Source organism: Numida meleagris, chromosome Z, assembly GCF_002078875.1.
Source record: "Numida meleagris isolate 19003 breed g44 Domestic line chromosome Z, NumMel1.0, whole genome shotgun sequence".
In the NCBI taxonomy this organism is placed as follows: domain Eukaryota; kingdom Metazoa; phylum Chordata; class Aves; order Galliformes; family Numididae; genus Numida; species Numida meleagris.
In genome coordinates this window covers 39892220-39904337 of record NC_034438.1, presented here as the reverse complement: position 1 = coordinate 39904337, position 12118 = coordinate 39892220, and the positions used below count along the sequence as shown (strand labels likewise).

Genomic DNA, 12118 nt, shown 5'->3' with positions numbered 1-12118 from the left:
CCCTGGGACACACTTCATCAGGCCCCATAGTCTTATACACATTCAGTTCCATCAGGTGAACTCACTTCAGCTTCTCACAGTGAGAGAAATTTTGCATTCCCAGCAACTGCCTTTAGGTTCGGGGACATGAAAGATGTGGGGAGCCTGACTGCCAGAACTCTCTGAGTACATCAACCTTCTCCATGCTTGTAGAAGCCAATTCTCCTTTCTTCTTTACCAGAGGGGGTACACTTTCCTTGACTTTCCTGTTCTAACTAACCTATCTATAAAATCCCTTTTTGTTACTTTCCACATCCTTTACCAAGATCAGATCCATCTGTACCTTGGCCTTCCTGATTCCACCTCTAGATGTCTGGATGGAATCCCTATATTCTTCCCAGGCCCCCCATCCCTGCTTCCACTGCCTATGCATTTTCTTCTTACATTTCATTTTGACCAGCAGGACCTTACTCAGCTATGCTTGCTTCCTTCCTCCTCTTCTTGATTTCATGCACTGGGGGATACAGAGCTCTTGTGTTCTCAGCAGGGTGTCCTTAAATAAGTGCTAGTTCTTCTCCATTCCTTTGACACTAAGGACAGCTTCCCAGGGGATCTCATTCAGTACTTCCTTAAACAGATGGAAGTTCACTGGTCTGAAGCTCAGGGTCATGACTCTGCTCTTTGCCAGGAGGAGCAGTGGTGGGGAATTCAAACCCAGAATAACAGCCAGTACGAACCTTTTTGGAGAGGTATTCGGCTGTGGAGTGGTCGCATTCTGCACTGAAGCAGTGAATTACCTCAGCTGGTTGAGGGGCAGCTCTGTCAGGGAGCAGCTGCCAGGTGCCATTGTCCTCCATGGGGCAGTGGCATTCTGACATCACAGGGGTGGAGCCAGGAGCAGTGGTGGGATCACCTCTGCATGTGTGGAACCTGCCGGTAGGGAGTGGAGCCACCCAGTGGCAGAGTGAACAGGACAGGCAAACAGAACATGGCGCATCAGAAGGGCGTGGAGCAGCAGAGTGTGTGGGCAGTTCATGCAGGGCAGGCGAACAGGGAGGGTGAGGAAGGCAGAGCATCTCTGTCCATTCAGGAGACCAGCTCACCTACCAGCTGCCTCACAGACAACCAATCTATCCGTGGTCTCCACTAGGCAGATAACTCAGCAAGAAAGAATGTGGCGACTCAGATGGAGCCCCTGCATAAAAATGTGGTGGGTCAACTCTCTGGCTGCAGCAAGTGCCTGAGCCTGTGGCTGCTGGTGAAGGGTGGCAGGGATTCCACCTGCATGAGGTGTGAGCAGGTGGATGATCTGCTCAGTGTGGTGGTGAAGCTCAAGGAGGGGGTGGAGAGATTAAGGAGTATCAGAGGGTGTGAGCAGGAGATAGACTGGTGGAGTAACTCTGCTGAACTTTCAAAACAGACTTGGGGGAGATACCTCCCAAATGGTGGTGGACCCCCCTCCATGCAATTGTTGAGCAGAGTGAGGTGATTTAAGGGAAGAGGAAGATTGAGAACAGGTCTCAGCTCAGCATCACAGGCAACCCTCATCCTGACCTATCTCAGTTCCCCAAGTGCCCCTACTTAATAGGTTTGAGGCTCTGGACCTTGAGGGAGAAGTGAGTGAGGATGCAGTGGGAGGTCCACCCTTGAGGTTGTCTAGGGTGAGGCTGTTGACTCCACACCTTAAGACTGCCTCTGCCAAGAAGGACAGAAGGGTGATTGTTATAGGCAACTCCCTGCTGAGAGGAACCGAGGGCCTTGGATGCCAACCCAACCCTACCTGAAGGGAAGTGTGCTGCTTCACTGGGGCCAAGGTCCGGGATATTTCTAGGAAACTTCCTAGTTTGATTCACCCCTCTGATTATTATCCTTTATTGACAGTTCAGGCCGGCAGCGATGAAGTTGATGAGAGAAGCCTGAGGAATGTCAAAAAGGACTTCAGGGGCCTGGGATGGTTAGTGGATGGAGAAAGTGTACAGGTCTTGTTTTCCCTTCAGTGGCAGGGAGAGATACTGAGAGGAGCAGGAAAACCCATCTCATAAATACATGGCTGAGAGGCTGGTGGAATCACAAGAATTTTGGTTTTTTTGACCATGAGGCGGTTTACTTGGCACCTGGCCTGATGTCAGCTGATGGGTCTCACCTTTATCAAAAGGGAAAAATAGACCCTAGCCCAGGACCTGGCAGGGATCACTGAGAGGGCTTTAAACTAGATATGAAGGGGGAAGGGGATAAAACCAGGCCCATTAGAGATGATACTAGGGGAACGATGATTAGATTGGGGGTGAGGCAAAGGGCTCAGATGAAGTGTATCTACACCAACGCATGCAGCATGGGCAACAAACAGGAGGAGCTGGAAGCCACTGTGCATCAGGCAAACTATGACTTAGTTGCCATTCCAGAAACGTGATGAGATCGATCCCACAACTGGAGTGCTGCAATGAATGGATATAAGCTCTTCAGAAGAGATGGGCAAGGAAGGAGGGGCGGTGGCGTGGCTCTCTATGTTAGAGAGTGTTTTGATGTTGTTGTGCTTGGAGCTGAGAGTGATGAGGTTGAATCTCTGTGGGTAAGGATGAGGAGGAGGGCCAACAAGGTCAACCAGAGAGGTCCCAGAGGATTGGAGGCTTTCTAGTGTGACTCCCATCTGCAAGAAGGGTCATAAGGAGGATGTGGGGGATTACAGGTGTCAGTCTGACCTTGGTGCCAGGTAAGGTTATGGAGCAGATCATCTTGAGGGACAGCATGTGTGGCACAATCAGGGCATCAAGCCTTATCAGCATGGATTCATGAAAGGGAGGTCCTGCTTGACCAACCTGTTCTCCTTCTGTGAGGAGACCTTATAGCAGCCCTCCAGTACCTGAAGGGGGCCTACAGGAAAGATGAGGAGGGATTTTTTATAAGGGCATGTAGTGACGGGATGAAAGGAAATAGTTTTAAACTGGAAGAGAGTAGATTTAGACTAGATATTAGGAAGAAATTCTTTACCATGAGGGTGGTGAGACACTGGAAGAGGCTGCCCAGAGAGGGTGTGGATGCTCCCTCCCTGGAAGCATTCAAGGCCAGGGTGGATAGGGAACTTAAAGCAACCTGGTGTAGCAGGAGGTATCCCTGCCTATAGCATGGGGTTGGAACTAGGTGACAGTCAAGGTTCCTTCCAACCCAAACTATTATATGATTCTTTGATATAAAAAAAATTAATAATTATAAAATTCTTTTATTTTCCAGTTCCCAAATGTAGTGAGGGAAGTAGCCATGGTGGATGAGGGAAAGGCTGTTGCCACAGTCTACCTAGACTTCAGCAAAGTCTTTGACACTGTCTCACACAGTACTCTCCTGGAGAAGCTGGCAGCATCCGGCTTGGAAAGATACACTCTTTGCTGGGTAAAGAACTGGCTGGATGGCCAGGCCTAGAGAGTGGTGGTAAATGGAGTCATATCCAACTGGTGACTGGTCATAAGTGGTGTTCCCCAGGGGTCGGTATTGGGGCCTGTTCAATGTCAGTGTGCCCAGGTGGCCAAGAAGGCCAATGGCATCCTGGCTTCTATCAGAAATAGTGTTGCCAACAGGAGCAGGGAAACGATCATCCCTCTGTACTCAGCCCTGGTGAGGCTGCACCTCGAGTACTATGATAGTTTTGGGCCCCTCACTACAAGAAAATCATTGAGGCCTTGGAGCATGTTCAGAGAAGGGCAACAACGCTGGTGAGGGGTCTGGAGCACAAGTCTTGTGAGGAGTGGCTGACGTAGCTGGGATTGTTCAACCTGGAGAAGAGGATGCTCAGGGGTGACCTTATCCCTCTCTACAACTGCCTGAAGGGAGGTTGTGGTGAGGTGGTGGCCTGCCTCTTCTCTTGTGTAACTAGTGATAGGGCTAGAGGGAATGGCCTCAAGTTGTGCCAGGGGAGATTCAGGTTGGACATTAGGGAATATTTCTTCTTCAAGAGACTGGTCAGGCACTGGAACAGGCTGTCCAGGTTGGTGGTGGTGTCACCATCCCTGGAAGTGTCCAAGAAATGTTTAGGTGTTGTATGGAGGGACATGGTTTAGTGGGAAGTGTTGGTGATATATGGATGGTTGGACTGGATGATCTTGTAGGTCTTTTCCAACCTTCGTGATTCAATGATTCTACGATTCGTGCAACTACTTCAGACTCCATGGGCTGCATCATTTCCAGAGCACAGCAAACGTAACATTTTCCAAGATGCAGAATGAATTCCTCCTTCCTCTACAAACTTTCCCTTTCATCAAAGAGCTGGCATCCTGCAAACAGATGGCTTTTCCTTGTAGGTGTAGCCTACATGCTGCCTGGAAAGTCCTGTAGGGCTCGAGACTTCGAGGGTACTTGAGAGCATTGCTTTAGAACTGTGAGATCAGAAGAAATCTTGTCCATTGGCAGAATGCAAACACAGATTCAAGCAGGATTTTGCCCTGTTACTTTAGTTATATCAGAGAACTTCTCTCTTGAACTGTTGGATGCTGGTAAAATCACAAGTTTATCAATACTACAATCCTCTGGAATTTCCCCAGCTATGTGACTAGTAACATCTACCTTCAGTCTTTCTCTCCAGTGCCTGGTATAACTGGGTTTTGAACCATCATCAAGAATATATATATAGTCATATGTACTTATTCATAATATTAAGCTAGAATTATTATCCCTAGAGCAATATCAGCTCATTCATATCCCCATACGTGAAAAAGCGTGCAAGGATAAAACACTACTGGGCAGCAGTTACAGGTGGAAGGGTAGCATGGCTTTGTGCCAAGAGCTTAGATTCTAATATGTGGATTTTTCCCCTTCTGCTTTGGGTGATTTGCTTATCTGCCCATTATGGAGCTCTCTCTGTTTTCTGTTGGCTTACTTGTTTGTTTTCTAGTCTACTTTGTAGCCCTTGCCACTGAACTCCTTTATTGACATTTACAGGTTTCATGTTGTGTCTCTGAGCCATGTAAGTCCTAGCTGTAAATAAAACCACAGTTCATTTGTTTTCTATGAGACTTGATGAAGTGGTGGGAATTTTTACAGTGAGTTCAGCAGGAGCTGGAATGGGCCCCATTTGTACTGAGTTAGTTTTCCCTGTAGTCCAGTTTCTAAGTAATGTTTGTGAAAAAATGCTTCATGGAAAAAGTGATGGCGTAATAATACAATTTGCTACACATTTATTCTATCCAATAGAACAACCATGTAGCTTCAACATTATTACCACGAAAGGCTTTTATTTCACAGCAACAGTAAAATAATCTTACATTATCTGTACAATCCCTTTAACTCTTATCTACAGACTCATAGGATAGCATAACCAAAATGTTATTTTCAGACTTGTATTTTTACTCCTTGGTAGCTTGGAACGCATAATAAAAAATATCCCCTTTTTTGTGTGAAAGACAACGTATTTTCCAGACACTTTCTCTGACCACATTGTCCTGGACAACTTCAAAATCTCTCATTCAAGATTCCATTCAATCTATTTTCTTTCCATAGACATTTAAAAAACCTTTATTTTCTTTTACATGTCACTTTTACAGTTGCAAAAGGATCATAATTCTTAGGGAAAATAATTTCTGTGCCTCTTCACATTCCATGTTTCTCTCTGCTTTAGAAGACTGTAGAACGCAATAGCATCAAATGGACTAAAAATGCAATATTAGAGAATGACAGTATTTCTATACCTCTTCAAGACTTCATAAAATTTAAAAAGGAAAATCTTCTCTTTAGAGCCCTAGATTAGGTAGAAGTGACTTCTCCTCTTCATATATCTCTATAATTTTCTTATAAATGGTTTGGGTCACAAGCAATCCTGTTCACATCCCACATTTTGCATTGTAATAACGTTGATTTTCCCAGTGTAAGTTAGCTTCTTCTAGGGAGCTATTATGTTATAAACACACTTCCCATATGTTAATTCCTATGTTGAAACTTTACCCTTTTGCATAATTTTATCTTTTCCTTTTTTTTTTTTTTTGTTTCTTTTCCCTATGTTTAATAGTTATTCTGTTCTTGTAAGATTTTTCATTATTCTTCATAGCGGAAATTTACTCCACTAGATAACTACTTATACTGATTACTTATAGCACCTTAGGTGTTTAAGTATCTTTATATTTTTATTGTTCTATAGCATCAAAAACTTATGAGAAAGACAATACATTATTTTTAATATTTTACAATAACTCACTTCTTCAGTACTTTATTTCTTTAGGAGGGAATGACTGGGGATAGAAAATACCAGCAGTTCCAGCTTGGACCATAGCCTATTCTTTCAGGATTTGTAGGTGTTGATTTGCCCCCGGCAAAGACAGGCAGAGGCTCTGTATCAGTGCCATAATCATTCATGAATTAATCAAAACATGAGTACCTAGCCTAGTAATTCCTTATTTTCCTTCAACAGACTAATTTAAAAGTACACACAATTAGATGTAGTGAAGGTATAGGAAAGCAGGGACTCTGCTACTGAGGCCAATATTGCAGCATAAGGCCCAGCAGTTGTAGAAGCAGGATTTGACAAAGTGATGCTGCATTTAGGTTCTTTCAAAGTTAGGCTACCTCAGAATGACAGTTTTCTACATGCTAGTTTTGAGCTTGTGTTACACAATTTAGATTAAGATGACATTCTGATTTAAAAATCTAGAAAATTTTTGCCCCAAGTCAGTCCCCTGAAAACAGTCTTAACATCTTCCAGATCATAAGCAAAACTCAGGTAAAGATATTTAATCTCTGAATGCTTTTACCAACATCTTTAACTTCTTCCTAGCATTCATGAAGGTACACAAAGCTTCTCAAGACACACTATGCCAAGACATTAAATATTAAAATTTCCACAGCCTCACACAGATCATTCCATACCTGTTGCTTAGTCTTCTTTCTTATTGCTATGTAACCATGACAATACTTGACCACCTTTCAGAAGCCTTCAGCTTGGTATTTAATTCTCCATTGTGGTGAACTTCTATATATGCTTTGTGAGGATGTAGGAGCTCTGTCAATAGCTGTGTGCAGCAGCAGAACTCATACAGATAACATTGCAAAGGGAACATGAACCAGAAGGAAAAGAGACAAACCAAAGAGGAAAATGGGACAGTGTAATGATTAGAGATAAAAAAATGTCAACGGTTTACGGGCATTCGGCCCGGTTCAGTGATGAAGGGGGTGGGGGATCCACAGGCCCACGCCCCAGAAAAAGGGAAAAGGGGAAAAGGGTAAGGAGATGGCCCTGAGAGCAAAGAACAGTGGCAACAATCTGAGGAGAAACAAACTAATTTACTAAATAAGATATCGGAATGCAAAACAACACACCATAATACAATATAATTACAATTTAAGCTGATAAATCCAATACAGAGAGAGAGAATGTCCCAAAATCAAAGTAGGCCTTACTCTACTACCGACGATAAGAAGGCTGGAAGAGCGAGGTGCTGCCAAGACGAGAGACGGCAGAAAAAAGGGCATGAGGTCTTGTGATCTGCAAGTTTTTATACTGCGAGCTTTCATCTTTTCCCTGCAGCTGGAAAATGGTAACAGAGGAGCAAAGTACCGTGGGGACTGTAGTAGTCCTTCTCTTCTGAGAACCAGGTACATTCACTACATGATGTTATGATGTGGAGTACCAATAACCGAAAATCATAAAACCATGACATTCCACCCCTTATTCCATATCATTACATCATGTCAATATACATTTGCAAACAAACAATAATTAACATGCATTACACACACAGAAATGTATACCTATATATACATAGACTTACTGACTGCACTCCCCCAGCATCAAATTCCCTTGTGGTACACGCTGAACATCCCCATTCTTCTGCATCACCCACCAAGTGGACCCAGGTCCCTAGGCAAAAACAGTGCCATGGAGAGGTTTGCCCTTTCCAGAAGCTGGAAAGACCCAAACCGCTTTTCCCAGCATGCTCTTTACATGTACTACAGGGACCTTATCTCCCTCTACATTATGTAGAGAGCTGGATTGAGCTGGACCATCACGATTGATTGATCCTCTAGTGTTGTCCAACCAGGTGGCTTCGGCCAAATGCTTCTCCCAGTGCTTAAATGTTCCGCCACCCATTGCTTTCAACATAGTTTTTAACAATCCATTGTATCGTTCAATTTTACCAGAAGCTGGTGCATGATAGGGGATATGATAAATCCACTCAATGCCATGATCTTTGGCCCAAGTAGTTACAAGAGAATTTTTGAAATGAGTGCCATTATCTGACTCAATTCTTTCTGGAGTGCCATGTCGCCACAGAACTTGTTTCTCGAGGCCTAATATGGTGTTTCGGGCAGTAGCATGGAGTACTGCATATGTTTCAAGCCACCCAGTGGTTGCCTCCACCATAGTAAGCACATAACGCTTACCATAGCGGCTTCGTGGCAAGGTGATATAATCAACCTGCCACGCCTCCCCATATTTATACTTTTGCCATCGCCCTTCCTCCCAAAGAGGTTTCATCCTCTTGGCCTGTTTAACTGTGGCGCAAGTTTCACAGTCATGAATAACCTGTGCAATAGTGTCCATAGTTAAGTCCACCCCTCGGTCTCTAGCCCACTTGTATGTTGCATCTCTTCCTTGATGGCCCGAGGTCTCATGGGCCCAGCGAGCTAGAAATAACTCACTTTTGTGTTGCTAGTCCAAGTCCATTTGAGCCACCTTAATTTTGGAGGCTCGATCTGCCTGTTGGTTATTTTGTTGTTCTTCAGTGGCCAGACTCTTGAGCACATGAGCATCTACATGACACACCTTTACAACCATATTCTTAATTCGGGCAGCAATGTCTTTCCACAGTTCAGCAGCCCAAATAGGTTTACCCCTTCTTTGCCAGTTATTTTGTTCCCACTGCTGTAACCACCCCCATAAGGCATTTGCCACCATCCATGAGTCAGTATAGAGATAAAGCACTGGCCACCTTTCCCGTTCAGCAACATCTAAGGCCAGCTGGACAGCCTTTACCTCTGCAAATTGGCTTGATTCTCCTTTTCCTTCCATGGCCTCTGCAACCTGTTGTGTAGGGCTCCACACAGCAGATTTCCATCTGCGATGCTTCCCTACAATATGACATGATCCATCTGTGAACAGGGCATGTTTCTTTTCATTTTCTGGTAATTCATTGTATAGTGGGCTTTTGGAGAATGCATGTTCCAAACTATAGACTCATTGTGAGCCCCCTTTATCAGGTGACGCGGAAGAAGAATCACTTTACGTGGGGTCCTGAGCAGCAGCAGGCTTTTGAGCAGATTAAACGGGAGATAGCCCGTGCCGTGGCCCTGGGGCCAGTACGGATGGGACAGGATGTAAAGAACATCCTCTACACTGCTGCTGGAGAGAAAGGTCCCACTTGGAGTTTGTGGCAAAGAGCCTCAGGAGAGACCCGAGAGATAAAAAACTAACCATTTTGACTGAGCATTTTTTCATAAAACCATTGACCCACACAGCCAGCTAAGGTGATGAGATAGTACTCAAAATTGTCAAAAAGCCTGGAAAGAGAGCTGGAAGGAGCAACACGTCCCAACTTGGAAAGTGGTTTGACTAGCTATTTTAGCACTGAAGAAATTCTGCTTGTGGATTGATGTAATTGTGAGGGAAATACTCTCATACTTACCTTAAATCTACCTTTGAATTTCAGTGTGTGTATCTGTTGCATTTGCTACTCAGTAAAAGATAATTTATTCACAAGGCTGTACAATCTATCTGAAAAGTTGACTTGCAAAATCCATCCTGGAAATCCACATGATAATTTAATTCTGTAAAGATGCGATGAGAATGCAAAAAAAAATCTAAGCTGAAAGACATACTATTCAGCTTGCAGCTTGTTAGAAAGAACTTAGTAAGAAAACAGTGTACAGATCCCAAAACCAAAGCAGATGCTAATGACAGTGCAGGCAACTAAGACTCAGCCCAGACATTCCAGAAGCAGCAGCCTAGAAGTCTATTATAGGCCACACAATCAAGGGAAGCATGTTGACAAGTCCTTCTTGGTTTAGCTACAAGAAGCATTGCACTCACAGTCTCTCATCATGATGGGGAATTTCAATCACCCAGATATCTGCTGAGAGTACACTGAGGACTAATTCCTCATCCAGGTATTAGACAAACCAACCAGAAATGAAACATTACTGGGCCAGGTGCTCACCAGTGCAGAGGAGTTCATTAAAATGTTAAGATTACTGGCAGTCTGGGGTGTAGCAATCATGCCCTGGATCTTGAGGAATAGAATCACAGAATCATTGAATCACGAAGGTTGGAAAAGACCTACAAGATCATCCACTCAGAGCCTTCTCTTCTCCAGGCTGAAGAGCTCCAGCTCTTTCTGCCTATCCCCATAGGGGAAGTACTCCAGCCCTCTGACCATCTTCGTGGCCCTCCTCTGGACCCGCTCCAACAGCTTGATGCCTTTCTTTTTTTGGGGACTCCAGAACTGGACACAGTACTCCAGGTGGGGTCTCACGAGAGCAGAGTAGAGGGGTAGAATCACTTCCCTTGACCTGCTGGTTACGTTTCTCTTGATGCAACCCAGGATACGGTTGGCCTTCTGGGCTGCAAGTGCACATTCCTGGCTCATGTTGAATCTTTCATAAATGGACACCCCCAAATCCTTCTCGTCAGGGCTGCTCTCAAGCCAATCTCCCCCCCAGTCTGTATTTGTGCTTGTGATTGCCCTGAGCCAGATGCAGAACCTTGCACTTGGCCTTGTTGAACTTCATGAGGTTGGCATGGGCCCACCTCTGAAACCTGTCCCTCTGGATGGCGTTCCTTCTCTCCAGCATGTCAACTGCACCACTCAGCTTGGTGTCATATATTATATTTCTCTGCTGGAATCACCTGTGGTTTTTTTTGTTTGTTTGTTTTTGTTTTTTTTTGAGCGTTTGGATTTCCCTCAGAACACAGATCTTCAGTTTGTTCCAGCTCATTTATGTACTTTAGTTTTTTTTTTTTTTTTGTAATGAGTATGAATCAATTTCAACAAAGAGATAAAAAGCTAAGAAAAATCAAGGGAAATCTTACCACCTACATCTCTCTGGAGATGGATAGAAAGTTGACAGGAAATATGACATAAGAAACTAAACTGATCATTATGAATACAACAGAGATAACAGACAATACTGGAGAGTAGTGTATTTTTTAAATAAATGACATTGCATAGGGCATGAAGATGTAGTCTCATGAGGATGTCAAACATACAGAGAAGCTGACAGAATGACAGCAAAGGATTCAATATGTTTTAATGCAAATTTCTCTTCTCTTTTTGCAAATGTCTCCTGTACTGCATGCAGCAAATAGCCATCAAACATGTAGCTGTCTCCTCTGAATAGAAGAGATCATGAAAAAAAATTGCCAGGATGCTTTTAATTTATTTGAAATGAAATGAATTTGAAATATTTTGAAAGTGAATGGTAGGTTTACTTGTGCCATTTTCAGGACTCTGGTTAGTAGGTAAGGAGATTGCCTTGCTTGTCTTTATTCTCTGCTTCACCAGAACAAGCCAGTACATACACACCTGAAATTAGGAGTTTTATGCTTTGATTCTGTAGACTTATTACTATTTAGAAAGGAAAAATAACTGAAAACAGAAGGGGCAGGAATTTTGCAGTACATATTATTTCATTACAAAAACATGTTTTCAAAGGTATAGTTACTTTTAGATAGATCAGTCACGTCTGTTTTCAGAGAACAGTAACAAGACGCAGACAGTTTTCACCTACTCTTATTTCAAATGCCACTGATTAGTAATGCCACTGTCTCACAAGCTACTTAAAAATGCTTTCCAGCCTATATAGCCAAAAACTGAATAGTTACAAAAACCTCAAGGGAAGCAGCTGAAACTCAAGTCTTCCTGTCTGCAGCTTGTATGCCACAGCCTTTTTTCCAGTCAGGTGACTTCTTGGGTGCTAGCTCATACTAGGCACCTCTGGAGGCCCTTTGCGTTGGGTGGAATAGCTTCAAATGACAGATTGAAGGACCACCACTGAGACAGTCCATGGCTTTCTGGATGGTAGAAGGTATAGGTTTGACTCCTGAGGCTCAAAGTGTATAACTGCCTGCTTCCAGAGCTGCTAGCATAATCATGAGGGATCCGAGAAATGGACCCTCAACCCATCCTGCATTTTAGGAGAAAATGAGAGCTGCTGTTTTATAATTTTG

The 12118-nt window shown here is 43.8% G+C and overlaps 1 long non-coding RNA gene across 3 annotated transcripts in view; it reads right to left on the bottom strand.

Moving 5' to 3' along the window:
- LOC110390376 overlaps nucleotides 1–1524 on the bottom strand; it is a 36488-nt gene extending 34964 nt beyond the window's left edge. The window contains exon 1 of one of the 3 annotated variants that reach the window (XR_002433730.1): nucleotides 717–1524. This is a non-coding gene — a long non-coding RNA (uncharacterized LOC110390376). The remainder of the gene's footprint in view (nucleotides 1–716) is intronic. The other 2 variants (XR_002433731.1, XR_002433729.1) reach the window with 2 other exon arrangements.